At 42.2% G+C, this 16172-nt stretch overlaps 1 protein-coding gene across 4 annotated transcripts in view; it reads right to left on the bottom strand.

The window, feature by feature from the left end:
• Positions 1 to 16172, bottom strand: part of WWP1 (WW domain containing E3 ubiquitin protein ligase 1) — a 238101-nt gene that overhangs the window by 139177 nt on the left and 82752 nt on the right. The gene's annotated exons all lie outside the window — the stretch shown is intronic.

The following is a 16172-nucleotide window of genomic DNA, read 5'->3' on the forward strand; positions in this document are numbered from 1 at the left end:
TTATATTGCAGCTTACCAATTCTTAGATGCAAGGACTACTTTAGTTTCCATTTTTTAGGCTCTCTTTCTGGTGATTTAGCCAGTAAGTCTCTTGTTTTTCAGAAGCACAAGCTCTCTAGCAGAATGTATCAGTATAAATGGATGTGACAGACCATTTAACACTAGCAGGGGTAACTAAAATGATCAACTTATTTATTCATGTAAAGCCTTTATTCTAAAAAAGAAAAAAAATGTTTGCTGTAATTGATCATAATGTGTGAGCTGGAGTTTGGTTTCAACTTGTTATTATAGTTAAATCTGCTGCTGCATTTAACACTCCCCTCCCCCCAGACTAATAATGCTGCTGTCTGCTGTACTGCCTGTGCTCACTTATCCAGAGTGGTGTCTCTCGAATACAGGAGGTGTGTTACTAGCTAGGTCACTAGGTGAAAAAAGCTTTAAAAAGAAAAAACTGATGCAGCCACCACATCCATAGATTGGTAAACTGCAATAGATTACATTTTTGGTTTTGTGTTTAATACTGCTGTAACCCTGTATACAATGCATACAAACATCACTATGCTGGACCTTTGCCTGTGTGTGGCGTTACTGCGATCACATCATTCCACAAATGTAGCTAAATTTGTGAAATGCTGACCTGAACTCAGGATGTGTGTAACCAACAAGCTGCATTTGTACTTCCAATGACTGATTAAAATGACATAAGTCTGCCTGAAAAATAAGAGATAACTCCTTTCACATCCTGTAGGCCATGGTTTCTCAACTTGACACAGATTGTCTGGACATGTCTGCCAGATCCATCCTTTACACACCGCGCATTGTAACTATCTCTGTGATAACAGAAAACACCAGATAATAGCGGGAAATGTCCAAGTAGTCTACCACACAGAGATATTCTGAGGTTGTTATTTTTATTTTATACATCAAACACAACTGCCATGTGTCAAAATCTAGTGGTCATTTTTTGACATCTGCAACCAGCTGCACTCCCTAAATGCCAGTCATTAAGATAGAGGTGTTTTAACAATAAGATATTTTGGCAATAATTCTCCATGGATCAGAGGAGTGCAGTTTGTTCTGCAGTCCTGTGCTAAAGCTCGCTGTCAGCTGATGTCACTAAGCCATCTCCAGGTTTGAGAAAGTTCACGACATTACAGTCAGTCGATTCACATGTGCAATGCGGCTGGAAGCTCAGGTTTCACAGCTAGTTGAAACAGTAGTTGGTCAGCAGTTCATGTCAGGTTTACATCAAGTTCATAACAGAATTAGTTCAGGATTTTATCCTGTTCACACATATGCGGTTTAAGAATGGTTCCCATAGTAGTCAATAGTCTGTAATCCGCACCTGAACCTGAAGGCACTGCTCAGAAACCGGACGTTACTTTTTTCAAACCGCACTGAAACCTCATTGTCAATGCACCAGACATATGTGAACAGGCACCATAGGATGCAATGTTATTTTATGTCATGTGGATTGGATGTGGTTCAAACCACATCAAATCCGCATATATGTGAACCGGCACTCAGTATCCACCCAGATGCCTGGACTGGCAACTGGCTCAGCCTCTCAGCATGCCACTTAGAGCCTGAGCCAGCCACTTCCATCCCCTGCACAGCACTGGAGGGGCAGAGCAGAGAGCCGGTGATTGACAGTCACAACTCTGTTTAGAGCGGACCTGAGAACAGAGCGATCATTGGTGTTCAATATCTCAGTTTTCAGGGTAGTGTCTGAACAGGGATCTTTATGGCAAGATTACCAGATATTAATATTTTTAAGAACCAGATTAAAAAATATTGAAAATGTCTTCAAAGAGACTAATATGTTGATGTTTATAGATAAAGAAATTTATAGAGATCAAGATGTTTATAGAGATAAAAGAGGTTGCACATTGTGACTGCAATCTTATAACTATGGTCAGCTTTGGCCTTGGTGGACCTTTTAAGTGTAAAAAAAAAATATACACACAAAGCAAATCTTTGAAAGTGTAACTGTACTTTTTAGTCCAGTCACCAATAACAAACGACTTGGTAAATATTTATAAATTGATTTATATAGTTAACTGTGCTTTAGGCAAACATACTTGCAGTAGAAAAAGGAAACACTGTCCTGACAGTCGTTAATGGTGCGGCCCAAAGGGCACAATGTTCTTTAATTTGCAGGATACGAAGCAGCAGAAATTCACTGAGGAAATGATGTCACACAGATGAGATTTCCTGAGCGGTTGCTAAGCTGTTCATGCACCCATGAGACTGTTTTTCTAACTTTTTTGCACATGGTTGTCATAGAGGAATATTATGATCACACAGCTTTCCCTGGTTGACCTTGTAGACATCAGATCTTGTGAAGTGATGAATTGTGTTGCCAAGGTCTAAGGCATAACTGGGAGCTCCTTTTAAAATGGTGTGTTGGGGCCGCTTTATACTTGTAGTATACCCAGCTGACTGTGAACCACAATATGGTGTATAACCTTGGAGAGATAGACATATGTGCTATATGCACATAACTGTAGATAAACCGATAACTGCATAGTTCCTACAAATAAAAATCTAAGCAAATGACATATTCTTTGGCTGAAAACACTTAAACTGGGTATGCACGTATGGAAATTCAGCCAGTTCTGTAGGACCCGGAAGAATTACATTGTGTGTAGCCTTCTATGCACGACAAAAGCAGATTGTTGGACCAGCTTCTTTCGAAAGGTCCTGCTGCAGGGGGGGGGATCCATGTGTTGCATTATCACCTTAGAAGTTGCAATAGATTTGGGTCCCCCTATAGTCCTGCACAGCCAGGCAAAACATGCATTTTTTTACTGTAGAGGAAGATGAAAGAGCGCACAAACCTTGCGCATTACCTCAATAAATAGTGACTAATTTTATTAATAAGGAAATACTCACAAAATGATTGTGTAACAGGCATAAGTAACCATAATCCAAACAGGGTTACAGGTAAATCAAAAAGGGGGGGGGTGAAGGTTAACGCATTTTGAAGGGTGCTCCCTCCTTCATCAGAGCTGGGTTTGGCAGATAGAAACGTCAGTATGGCAGAGTTCCCATGGCAAGGAGATATTCAGCCACTGAGTGTCAGTATTACAGCAGTTCAGCCTGTTTAGTGCCATACTGACGTTTCTATCTGCCAAACCCAGCTCTGATGAAGAAGGGAGCACCCTTCGAAACGCGTTAGCCTTCATCCCCCCCCCCCCTTTTTGATTTACCTGTAACCCTGTTTGGATTATGGTTACTTATGCCTGGTAAACAATCATTTTGTGAGTATATTTCCTTATTAATAAAATTAGTCACTATTTATTGAGGTAATGCGCAAGGTTTGTGCGCTCTTTCTGTCATCTTCCTCTACAGTTTTATTAAGCTTCCCCAGCTTCATGATAGAGCTGCACAACCTCTGATCACCAGTGGATGAATACACAACACACTGCTTGTCACTAACGCCTGTTTGATCTGAGTCCTTGAGCGCAGGAGATAATGGATCTTTGGTAACATGCAGTTTTTATTCAGATTTGCTTTCAGGAGACAGTGACCAGTCCTTGAGCTTGTTTTGATGTTTTATTAGGGGATAATAAAACACAGATAGGGTAAGGGGTGTACGGGATGCCCAATGGAACTGGAACGGAGAACAAACTTCCTGAAACTACTTACAAGTCTGTATAGAAAAAAATCCTCTTCTGGAGAGATAGCCAGCTTCTCCTGATGTACCATCTCTGACCCCAGATCCTCCTTAATCCAGCAACTCTGGGTGAACCCCTGGGTAGGGGATCCAGTGCCTGCCACTGCAGTGTGAACAGTCCCAGGTAAAAAGCTAACCCAGTTTCCCACCAAAGTGCTCATTTTCCCTTACTGGCCCAGGGGGTGCCAGTTTATTCACTTGGTCCCTCTTCTGTATTGCCGGTGGCTGCTAATAGGCCTTCTAGCTGGGTTGCTCCTTCCCTGCTGCACAGGTGGTCCTCTCTCACGGCGCTGGTGAAGTCCCAAGCTTTCAGGCTTCCAAGGTCCTCTGCCTGCAGATGAGCCCCTCTTCATCTGGGACCCCTTACAGGCTCCTACCTCCACCTCACATTCTCTGTCTCTTCCACCCAAACTCTCCTCTTCAACTCTCTTGCAGCTGAGCAGGCTCAGTTACTCTTAAAGGTTGTCCAGGCCCCAAGCCAAGTCTCACCTCCTGTTGGGGATTGGCCAGGATCCTCTAAGAGTACAGACTAGCCACTCTTCAGATCCGCCCAATGCTTCTAGACCTTTCTCCAAAGTTCTAGAGCAGGGGAAAATTGCAGAGGGTTGGTCTGCAGAGCCTCTCAGCTCTGATCCCCTGCTAGGTGTTACTCCCAGGCTGCTACTCAGCCCTAGCTAACAATTGGGGTCTAGCTCTCCCTAGCTAACTAGGAGGGTGCTACACATTCATTGACATCACCTGCGTGGATGCAGGAATCTGTAAGGTTTTGTTGCTCAGCCCGCCGATTGAATGGAGAAAAAAAAAACCTCAGTGTGTACCCAGCTTTAGACTAGGCACACACATGTGCTTCTGCATGTGTTTTTTGGTTCATTTTTGCAACACATTTTTAATGCTTCATTTTTTATTTGAGCCAATGCCAAGCTATAAGGGCTAGTGTGCACCACAGCGTAGTGCAGGAAAGGCATGTTCAGTGTGCATTTCCTGAATTAGATCACGATTTGGAGTGACGCGTTTTTGAAAAGTAGTGCATGAACTACTTTTTGCTCAATCACACCACATTGAGTTGCACAGTTCATGCTGCTGTGCAATTCAGGTGGGAACCAGCCATAAAGTTTTTTTGCATAGTTAGCGACAATAGAGCAAGAATGTTGGTATGCAGAAGTGTCATTTTAATAAGTATACATTTGCAAATGCAAAAAAGCTATGACCAGAAACAAAACTTGTTTGCCTTCTTTCCATGTGGTCGAGAAAGACCTCTTGCTCAAAAGGGAGTTTGCCCATCTCTCCTAGATACCTTTCCTCCTGGCAACAGCCTTTTGGCCCCTGAGCGTGCCTAGCATTCACATGCATCAAGTGTTTGAGGTTTTTTTTTTTTTTTCAAAAAGACAGACACACCTAAAAGCAGAATTAAAAATGACCAGTGTGCATGAGGTCTAATAGATGGGTTGTAGAAGGAAGGTATTGCCCTTACCAACCAGATTAGCTCTTCTGTGTCAACCATGCCATGATCTTTTCACTTACTTGTTATGTGCAGCCAGTAGCATAGATGGTGCTAGGTGGTGTCTTATTGTCATGCTACAAAATGCATCCAAAATTCAAAAACATGCATTTCTGATGCACTTTCATTGAAGGCAAACTCAAAATCGGACCATCCAGCACCAAAAGTGCCTGGAGCTCTTCCACATATTGCACTGCAGGAAAGCGCATAGATGTGAATAGGTCTCATAGAACAGAACGAGAAATGGCTTGTCTGTAGTGTTGTGCTTCAAACGTGCAACAAATCGCACAGGTATGAACAGCGCCTTATACTTGATGAAGCACTCAGTTCAGGTTTGTTCCAAAAGAGAACAAAAAGGGAAATCTAAAAATTCCACTCCATTTGAATAGCGGATGAATATTTAGGGAACATGGATGGTTTGAGGCAAACAATTTACAGTACTCTAGAATAAATATCCTGGAGTTCTTCCATGCCCATGGAGCCACAGGTGGTGCATACACATAACTAGTTGCATAGGGCAGTGCCTGGCTAAATGTCAATGCTTTGGTGCATTGGAATTTACATGTGCATGCTCATATGATGTATTCCCCAAACATAGACCTTCCATGTGCACAAACCTGAATGTGACCATGTACAGCCATTCACTTCCATGGTTGGCTGTATAAACCACCAGCATCTCCCTGGACATGAACCATTGGGACCTTTATGCTATAGCATGTTTGCACCACCTGATTCAATCCTTAAAATAAACTTGTCATAAATCTGGGCATTTCAAAGGATAAGCTTGATTGGGGTGAGGAGACTTTCTAACTTTCTTACCGTAGACATCAATTTTTGTTAAACTAGCATTTCCGTATGAACATAGCTCAAAGTTCATGCCAGCTTTGAAAAAAAAAAAATAGCAAGGCATTAATGAAGTATTGAAATAAAACTCAGTTTCATTACATATGTTTTTGTAGACCTCGTGATGTCATTGCTCTTCTCTAGGCAATGTAGAAATGGGGGGGGGGGGGGGCCGCTTGGTGCTGCATGGCTTCCTCATTTTATAGGAGCTATGTAAATATCAAAATGCCTTGATGGATGCCCGTCAGCGTAGAGGAGTGCGCTCTCCTAGGCAGGCATTATTTACATGCAGACTGCACAAGTAGCACCCGCATTTGATGCAGAGCCTCCATATTAGAGAAAAATTAAATTTAATGATCAAAAGATTGTAGAGATAGTAAAGGCTGGGCATGAGCTAGATGATGCTGGGTGTCCCCCACCCAGGGAATGAGGAGGCTCTTTCTGACTTGCTGCAGCACAAATGCACATTGTGACAAGCCGACATTATGCAATAAAATCAGTATAAGCAATTTCAGTACAGGAAACAAGCTTGTACAGCTGTGCCAGACTGAAGGTAAGGCCAGAGTTTAGCTTTAAGACCACTATCAAGTATTTTGCTTACAACACGCTGCCCGGCTTCCTTTCAATTTCCCCAGAATTCAGCAGACTTTTCTCTCTCCTAAGTATTTATTAATCAACTGAAATCACAAAATTTGCTCTGTTAATCCCCCACTATACCAAATACACAATGATATACAGCACATGAACTGTGTGCATGTATGTATGTATGTATGTATGTATGTATGTATGTATGTATGTACACATACTCACAAACATTTACTAGCAATAGTTGTTCCAGAATGGGCAAAGTGGGAGATATTACAGACAGTGTAGAAGAGCGTGGCGTGTGAGAGAATGGACAGTATGTGCAGAAAAGGGGTGCGGAGTGTGTGACCATGGGCAGTGTGATGAGAAGAAAGAGGGTATTACATTAGGCAGTTAAGTACAGAGGGTTTGACAGAGCAGTATGTTCAGGAGAGGAGTTTCAAGGGTATGAGAGCAGGCAGCGAGTACAGGAGAAGAGTGAGGAAAGTACAACAGACAGTATGTGCAGGAGAGGAATGTAGATAGTGCAGAACGTATTACGTGGGGCAAAGCGCAGCAGAGGATAGGGAAGGGTATGACAGTGGGCAGTATGTGAAAGAAAGAAATGCAAAGGGTACAACAATGGGCAGTGCAGTTAGCACTTTTATCCCAACTCCACTACGACTAAGTTTTCAATGACTGAAACATGTTAGAAGAGAGCCTCAGGGCCGAACCTTTTGGAGGGGAGGGGAGGGGTTGGGGCAGCATGCGACCCAGGTGACAGAGAGGGGCGTTGCCAGGCTCATTTGATCTTCTCCCCCTGCATCTCCCCCAATTATCTTCACATCACAGGTGCTATAGCTGCAGCAAAGAACAGGCACAGCGAGACATTGGAGCCATGTTCTTCCTTCACAGATCTGTGGTGCAGATTAATTACTAAGAGCAGGCACAGTGGACCGCCAGCAATTTTCCCAGCCCGCTCGCTTCGCATTCATCCTGCCTTTCTAAAACCCTGGGGCGGCGGCGCCATTGGCCACCGGGTAGTCACATAGGCAAGGAGGCTGGATGTTCATCCAGTCTCCTTGTCGAGTCAAGTGTCCTGGCTGTGTGAGGAGGATGGGAGCACAACATAGGAGGAGCACAGCACTACAGGATGGGGGTGGTGTCCAAGAGAAGAGGCTGTGTTAGGTAAAGAAACAACAGCCAAGTTGGAGTAATGGTACCAGGAGCAGCACTGTTGCTGGCGGCTGAACCAAGAGAGGAAGCCCCACTGCCACCGTCCACTTCCCCACTGACACCGTCCACTGCCCCACTTAACTGCCACTGTCCACTTTTAAGGAAAGCCAAGTTTATACTTTTACAATGACATTTGTTTTATTAATCTAAGCATATTTTATGGGTAAAGAAAGCATGTGTTTTATTTTACCATGCCCCTTTAAGACCCTCCCACTGTTAATGCAATTTGGCCAAACACACTGTTCTCAGCAGTGCTACGCACGTCGCATTACTACTCTCTTTGGGGCACCAAAAGGTGTTCCAGGTCTTTAACAATCCAATAGTGTATACTACAAATACAAAATTCTGTGCACCACTAAAAAGTGTTCGGGTTGGGCTTGAAGAAAACGTGACAACCCTAGCCACAGCGTTAGAAGAAAGCAGCAGTGCTTTATGAGGCAATTTCAACTCTCACCTGTGTGGCGGATTAAGAGGGGCGCCTCCGGGAAGAAGAAAAGCGCCCAGAGGCAGGCCTTATTAGCCGCTTGCCTACTGGGCACTTATATCCCCCCTTCCTGCCCAGTCCAATTTTCAGTTTTCAGCGCTGTCACACTTTGAATGACAATTGCGCAGTCATGCAACCATGTATCCATATGAAATTTTTATCTTTTTTTCCACACAAACAGAGCTTTCTTTTCGTGGTATTTAATTGCCACTAGGGTTTTTATTTTTTGCACTATAAAACAAAAAAAAAAACAAAACACAAAAAGTTTAAAAAAAAGGTTATTTTTTTCTATTATACAGGTGAAACTCGAAAAATTAGAATATCATGCAAAGTTCAGTAATGCAACTTAAAAGGTGAAACTAATATAGGAGATAGGCTCATTTCATGCAAAGCAAGATAGTTCAAGCTGTGATTTGTCATAATTGTGATGATTATGGCTTACAGCTCATGAAAACCCCAAATCTACAATCTCAGAAAATTAGAATATTGTGAAAAGGTGTAATATTCTAGGCTCAAAGTGTCCCACTCTAATCAGCTAATAAAGCCATAACACCTGCAAAAGGTTCGTGAGCCTTTAAATGGTCTCTCAGTCTGGTTCAGTAGGAATCACAATCATGGGAAAGACTGCTGACCTGACAGTTGTGCAGAAAACCATCATTGACACCCTCCATAAGAAGGGAAAGCCTCAAAAGGTAATTGCAAAAGAAGTTGGATGTTCCCAAAGTGCTGTATCAAAGCACATTAATACAAAGTTATGTGGAAGGGAAAAGTGTGGCAGAAAAAGATGCACAAGCAGCAGGGATGACCGCATCCTGGAGAGCATTGTCAGGAAAAGGCCATTCAAAAGTGTTGGGGACTTTCACAAGGAGTGGACTAAGGATGGAGTCAGTGCATCAAGAGCCACAACACACAGACGAATCCTGGACATGGGCTTCAAATGTCGTATTCCTCTTGTCCTGAACAACAAACAACGTCAGAAGCGTCTTACCTGGGCTAAAGAAAAACAGACCTGGTCTGTTGCTCAGTGGTCCAAAGTCCTCTTTTCTGATGAGAGCAACTTTTGCATCTCATTTGGAAACCAAGGACCCAGAGTATGGAGGAAGAATGGAGAGGCACACACTGCAAGATGCTTGAAGTCCAGTGTGAAGTTTCCACAGTCTGTGTTGATTTGGGGGGCCATGTCATCTGCTGGTGTTGGTCCACTGTGCTTCATTAACCACATGCCACCCAGCCACCGCATATAAACGGTGGCAGGGCGGCGCTCGTAGGCAAAAGCACATTTTAAAACGGCTGTCTGTCCCGCGGGTGTCAGCAGCGGGTCTCCGCCGCCGGGTCACGGCCGGTTTCCCGTGATGAGCGGTAATCACTGACACAGAGCAGGGCTGCATTGTTTACACACAGCCTGCTCTGTGACAGTTCGCTGCAGAGGGAGTGAAGAGTTTCTCTCCCTAGATCAGCTCCGCCCTTCCTCCAGTACACACCCCCGCCCCCTAGTAAAACACCCCCCTTACAGGGCAAATTCTAAAAATGTTAACCCCTTCCTCCCCAGTGACAGTAGTACAGTTTTTTTTTTCACCGATCACTGTATTGGTGTCACTGGGGATGTCAGTGACCCCAAGTCAGTTCCCCCCCAGTGTCAAAATGTCCGCCGCAGTCCCGCCATAAGTCGCTGGTCACCGCCATATGTCGCTGATTGCCGCTATATGTCGCTGATCGGCGCCATTATTAGTATAAATAAAAATTAAAAATCCCAGTATCTTTCCCGCCATTTGTAAACGCTATAACTTTCACGTAAACCAATTTATTTACACGTATTGGGTTTTTTTTTTAGCAAAGACATGTCGCAGAATGTATTTTGGCAGAAATTTATGACTAAATTAGATTTTTGCATTTTTTTTACTGGACATGTTTTATAGCAAAAAGTCCAAATATTGTTTTTTTTTCCTCAAAATTGTCAGCCTTTTTTTTTATAGCGTAAAAAATAAAAACCGCACAGGCGATCAAATACCACCAAAAGAAAGCTCAATTTGTGGGGGAAAAAAAAAGGATGTAAATTTCATTTATGTACCGTATTGCATGACCGCGCAATTGTTAAACTAGCGCAGTGCTGTATAGCAGAAAAATGGCGTAAATTGCAGTATTTATACCATAGTTTGTAGACGCTATAACTTCCACACAAAGCAATCAATATACACTTATTGGGATTTTTTTTTACCAAAAACATGGAGCAAAATACATTTTGGCCAAAATTTATAACCAACTTTGAGTTTACTATATATTTTTTATAGCAGAAAGTAAAAAATATTGTTTTTCTTCAAAATTTTTGGCCTTTTTTTGTTTATAGCGTGAAAAATAAAAAACGCACAGGTGATCAAATTACACCGAAAGAAAGCTCTATTTGTGTGAAAAAAAGGACGTAAATTTCGTTTGGGTGCAGCATTGCATGACCGCGCAATTATCAGTTGAATTAGTGCAGCGCCGAGTAGCAAAAAGAGGCCTGGTCATTAAGGGGGGTAAATCCTCAGGAGTTCAAGTGGTTAAGTCCAGGGTCAACACAGCCGTCTACCAGGAGATTTTGGAGCACTTCATGCTTCCTTCTGCAAACGAGCTTTATGGGGATGCTGACTTCATTTTCCAGTAGAACTTGACACCTGCCCACACTGCCAAAACCACCAAAACCTGGTTCAATGACCGTGGGATTACTGTGCTTGAGATTGGTCAGCAAACTAGCCTGACCTGAACCCCCATAGAGAATCTATGGGGCATTGCCAAGAGAAAGATGAGACATGAGACCGAACAATGCAAAAGAGCTGAAGGCCGCTATTGAAGCATCCTGGTCTTCCATAACACCTCAGCAGTGCCACAGGCTGATAGCTTCCATGCCAAGCCGCATTGAGGCAGTAATTGCTGCAAAAGGGGCCCAAACCAAGTACTGAGTACATATGCATGCTTATACTTTTCAGAGGTCCGATATTGTTCTATGTACAATCCTTGTTTTATTGATTGCATGTAATATTCTAATTTTCTGAGATTGTGGATTTGGGGTTTTCATGAGCTGTAAGCCTTAATCATCACAATTATGACAAATCACGGCTTTAACTATCTTGCTTTGCATGTAATGAGTCTATCTCATATATTAGTTTCACCTTTTAAGTTGCGTTACTGAAATAAATGAACTTTTGCACGATATTCTAATTTTTTGAGTTTCACCTGTATATAAAATATTTGTTGATGAGACTGTACTGATGGGCAGCGCTGCTGGGTGCCGAAGGGCAGCACTGATAACCAGGGCACTGATAATCTGCTTTCACAATTGCCAGTTATCGGCAGTACATTCCTCACACTGTGACAGTGTGAGGAAAGTACTGCCGATAACCTGCAAGTGTATTTACATGGTGATCATCTGTGATTGGACACAACTGATGAAGTGGCAAAAGGCCGCTGTGGTTGGCCCTTTACCAAGTAATGTGCTCAGCTGTGTCCAAAGGACACAGCAATCACAGAGAGTGGCAGTTGCGCGCCGCTGGGGACGCGGTCTGGGAGGATGTTATATGATGTCCTCCCAGAACTGGGTGACCGCGCTGTAGCCGTCATATGGCTATAGCGTGGTCAACAAGAGGTTAAAGACCACTTCTTGGCTCAGTTCCTTCCCTGTAGTGCCCTTCCTGATCCACTATGGCAGTGAGGTTTGAGATTTTATATATATATATATATATATATATATATATATATATACACACACACACACACACACACACATACATATTGCTACAGAAAACTCCCACATGTGGGCCATTAACTGCAAACAAGATTTGTTAATTTGCATACACAAAAAAATGATATTTCCTAACAAATTAATTCAAGACCATGTTGCAAAAATAAATACACCCCAATGAAAGTCTTAGGAGCAAAGCTAAATTTTAGAAAACAAAATCTTAATTAACAAGAACTCAACTACCAGTGAGTCTAATTATTCATTAAACAGGCGTCCAGCAGACAGTTGATTATAAAAGGGAGTTACCAAACAAAGAAAACTCCTTCCCATTTCATGCTGTCAGCAATGGCTCCACATGGAAGACAAATGTCACAAGGCCTGAGAAAGAAAATAATTCCTGTGCATAAGAAGGGTAAGGCTACGAGAAGATCAGCAAAGCTTTAATTATCAGTCAGAATACTGTAGCAAAAGTGATATAAAAATTTAACAAAGATGGAACTACAACCATCTCACACGATGTCCAGGCCATCTAGGGAAGTTAACAGCTCGACAGGAGCCTCTTCTGAAGAGAAGGGCTGAAGAAAATCTCCATGCAAGTTCACTGAAGTTAGCTAAAGAAGTAGAAAGCCAAACTGGGGTGACTGTTTCCCATGACACAATAGGGCATACACTGCAGAGTAATGGCATGCATGGGTGTCGTCCATGAAGGAAGCCTTTTCTAAAGCCCATGCACAAAAAAAGCCCGCCTAGAATTTGCCAGGGTCCATGCTGAAAAAGAAAATGGCTACTGGGACTCTGTACTCCAGAGTGATGAGACCAAGATAAACGTTTTTGGAACTGATGTCTTCAAAACTGTATGGTATGGTGAGGAGTACAAAGAAAAATGCATGGTGCCTACAGTGAAACATGGTGGTGGCAATGTCCTTCTGTGGGGCTGCATGAGTGCTGCTTGTGTCAGGGAGCTGCATTTCATTGATGTTATCATGACTTCACAGATGTACTGCTCTGTATTGAAAGAGAAGATGCTACCATCACTTTGTGCCCTTTGTCATCGTGCACTTTTCCAACATGACAATAATTCAAAACACGTATCTAAGGCCTCTGTTGCATTTCTGAAGAACAGGGTGAAAGTGATTCAGTGGCCCAGTATGTCTCCTGATCTGAACCCAATCAAACAACTATGGGGAATTCTGAAGAGAGAGCAGGTAGAGCATCCAGCATCTAAAAAAGATTGTTCTTGAAGAACGGAAAAAGATAGATGTTGCAATAAGTCACCAACTAGTTAATTTCATGCCTAGAGGACTTGGTGCGGTCCTTACAAATCATGGAGGTCATACAAAATACTAGATGTAGTAGTTTTTGTTGTGGGGTGTATTCATTTTTGCATCAACTAATTTGAGTAAAACTGAATATTTTGTAGTCTAAGTTATGTTATTAACCTTACTTTCATGTAAGAGCTAAACAAATGTTCTATAAAATGCACTTTTGTCAAAATTTTGGAAATTGTTCTTGTGTTCATTTACATATTAATTAAAATCTTACTTTTCAAACGGGGTATACTCATTTATGCTGAGCACCGATGTCCAGCATGGTGATGGGGGCATGGACGTCAGTGTGTTCTAGGTTGGATAAAAAAGGTTTTATCTAAATGTTAGGTCATCAGGGTGCGGTCACTTTGTGTCTTGAAGATAGTATGCATGGAGTGTGGATGGTCTCCCGGGCTGGCTCCTGAACATCCAGAGGCAGACTGCAGGTTTGGATGTGCAGTAGAAAGACACAGGACCAATTTGTGTGTGCTGGAGGAAGGATACAGGAGAAAGACCAATGTGTATGTTCTGATGGGGCATCTCACCGATGAAAGCACAATTTGTGTGCTGGGGGTATCATGTCGCTGCAAAAGCATTCTTGGTTCAGCTAAATTCAAGACTAGGAGTATCCACACAGTATCCACGCAGTGATAAAAAGTAAAGTTTGTCCCTATACCACCTGTATCAAACTGTTGAAATTATAATTAACAACAAGCATACATTTGACTTCAAAAGATCTCAATAACTTAGTTTTACTTTGTATATGGATCATGATGAACAGAACACTTTAAATCTTTATTTATATAAATTCACAAGTATGTAAGCTAGCTATAATTCGTTATATTTTTCTGTTTTTCTGCAAACAAAACATGGAATTAGTCACAATTTTACACATGTCCTTTCAGGATTAGCAATACACAGAATATCAGAGACTCACTCTCATATACCCATTATTTGGTTCCCATACCAGAAAGAGGTACCCCTGGTTAATCTAGTAGAGGGTGTTTGAAAGAGCTGTTATTAGCCCTGGTACACACTGATGTGAATTGTCATGCAATTTGACTGTTCAAATCGAATGACAAATCGCATTCAATGATTGGCAATGGAACTGTTCTAATTGGTGTGACTCCAACTTTGTCGCATTGATTAGAAACGTTCCTGCATAAACATCTGAGCATGAAATCGTGCAACTTCACTTGAAGCCACATGATTTCACAGTCGGATCCAGTATGAACCAAGGCTCAATAGCTCAAGTTAAGGTATTTTCAGGTGCAGGTTATAATAGAGAGTGTGGCAGGTCACTTAAGGCAACACACACTAATTTCAGACATCTAACATACATGGCCCATTGTCTTCGGCACTATACACGAGTTTAACAATGCAAAAAAAAATTGCCTGTTTTTTTTATTTCTGAAACTTAAACAGGCACATATTAGCACTCCATAGGGGTCAAGTCAAACTTGCTCACAAAAGGCTTTTAGATCATTTTGACTGTTATCAAGCTAAAAACATGTTCCTTCCCTAAGTTCCTGAATGTCTGATTAGGACTGGCTTTACATTTACTAGGGCTCACGTGGAAGACTGAACATGACCTCCACTAGTAAACAAGCTGTGCTCAACAGGGCTGTATTCAAAGCCTGCAGAACCCCTGCGGTGGAAATAGAAAGGCACAAGACGCAAGAGTGACTTAAATGTATATCAAAACCTTGAAATTCCTATGAGAACAATAGTGCTGAAGTGTAAAATCTGTCTAGCACTAAACACCTACAGGCAACAAGTACAATCCTCTGAAAAGTATTAAAGCAATCCAGGAAACAACACAACTGTTTTTCAGAGACTCAGACTCGAGAACATTCCATAGAGGACAATTCAGAAAACTACAGATGACATTAAAGCTAGCTGTGTGGTTTACTGTGAAACAAAAATGCCAAATTAATAACATCATAATGTTGAACTATATAGTGGCAGTGTACCTGTGATGAAACAATCCAGTTAAAGAAGAATGCAGAATTATAATCAGATACCAAAAGATGTCTACACATATTTGCATTTATCTTTCAATGTAGCCAAAAAGCCCCAAAAATTCAGGAACTCAATACGCAACTCTCCTTGCTGAAAAGTCAAAGCCCCATCAACACCCATTGTGCAATGCTAGCTTACTGGTTTCTGCATGAAGGGAATGGTGTGTGTGTAATGGATATTTAACCTTGTAGCAGGAAACATAAGGCCTTGTTTACAGGGGCGGCACCTCTCTACCGCCCCTATGAAAAGTGATATATAGTTGATCAATTTTCAGAGGATGATAAAGCACAGCTGCCAAGCATTCTAGAGGCAATACTGCACCCTTCTGAATGCCAGTTTTATATATCTATTTTTATCAGCCGAACACGGATTTTGACATATAGTGACGCAACCACGAGCATGGGTGGTGTTTGGAGGCGGTACTTCCTGCCAATCACAACATGCTGTATTATTTTAGTTGCCCCAGGAAGCAAAGCAGCACACCCACGATAATACAGTATGTTTCATACCATCCAGCCACCAAAGCAAAAGTTTTGATGGGTGGTTTGAAGGGCAGTAAAATGTGGATCAGCACCCTGTTTTTAATCATCCCCCTGGCCACCCGTGTGAATGAGGCTGAAAAAACAGTCAGTCTGAAAAAGTACAGTAATTTTTCATTCCTGTTTTCAACTACCCCACGCTGTTGCAGTCGAAGAATCATCAGCATCCAACACTATCAAACGTGTAGATTGCCTGCATTCCCTGCTGCAAGCTGTGGTTCCACCAGTCACCCACATCATGAAAAACAGGCTTCCAACACAACTGGAGGTACTATACGCTGAAGA

This window comes from Staurois parvus, unplaced genomic scaffold (assembly GCF_062004578.1).
Source record: "Staurois parvus isolate SC_StPar_1 unplaced genomic scaffold, SC_StPar_1.0 ptg000230l, whole genome shotgun sequence".
Taxonomy (NCBI): Eukaryota; Metazoa; Chordata; class Amphibia; order Anura; family Ranidae; genus Staurois; species Staurois parvus.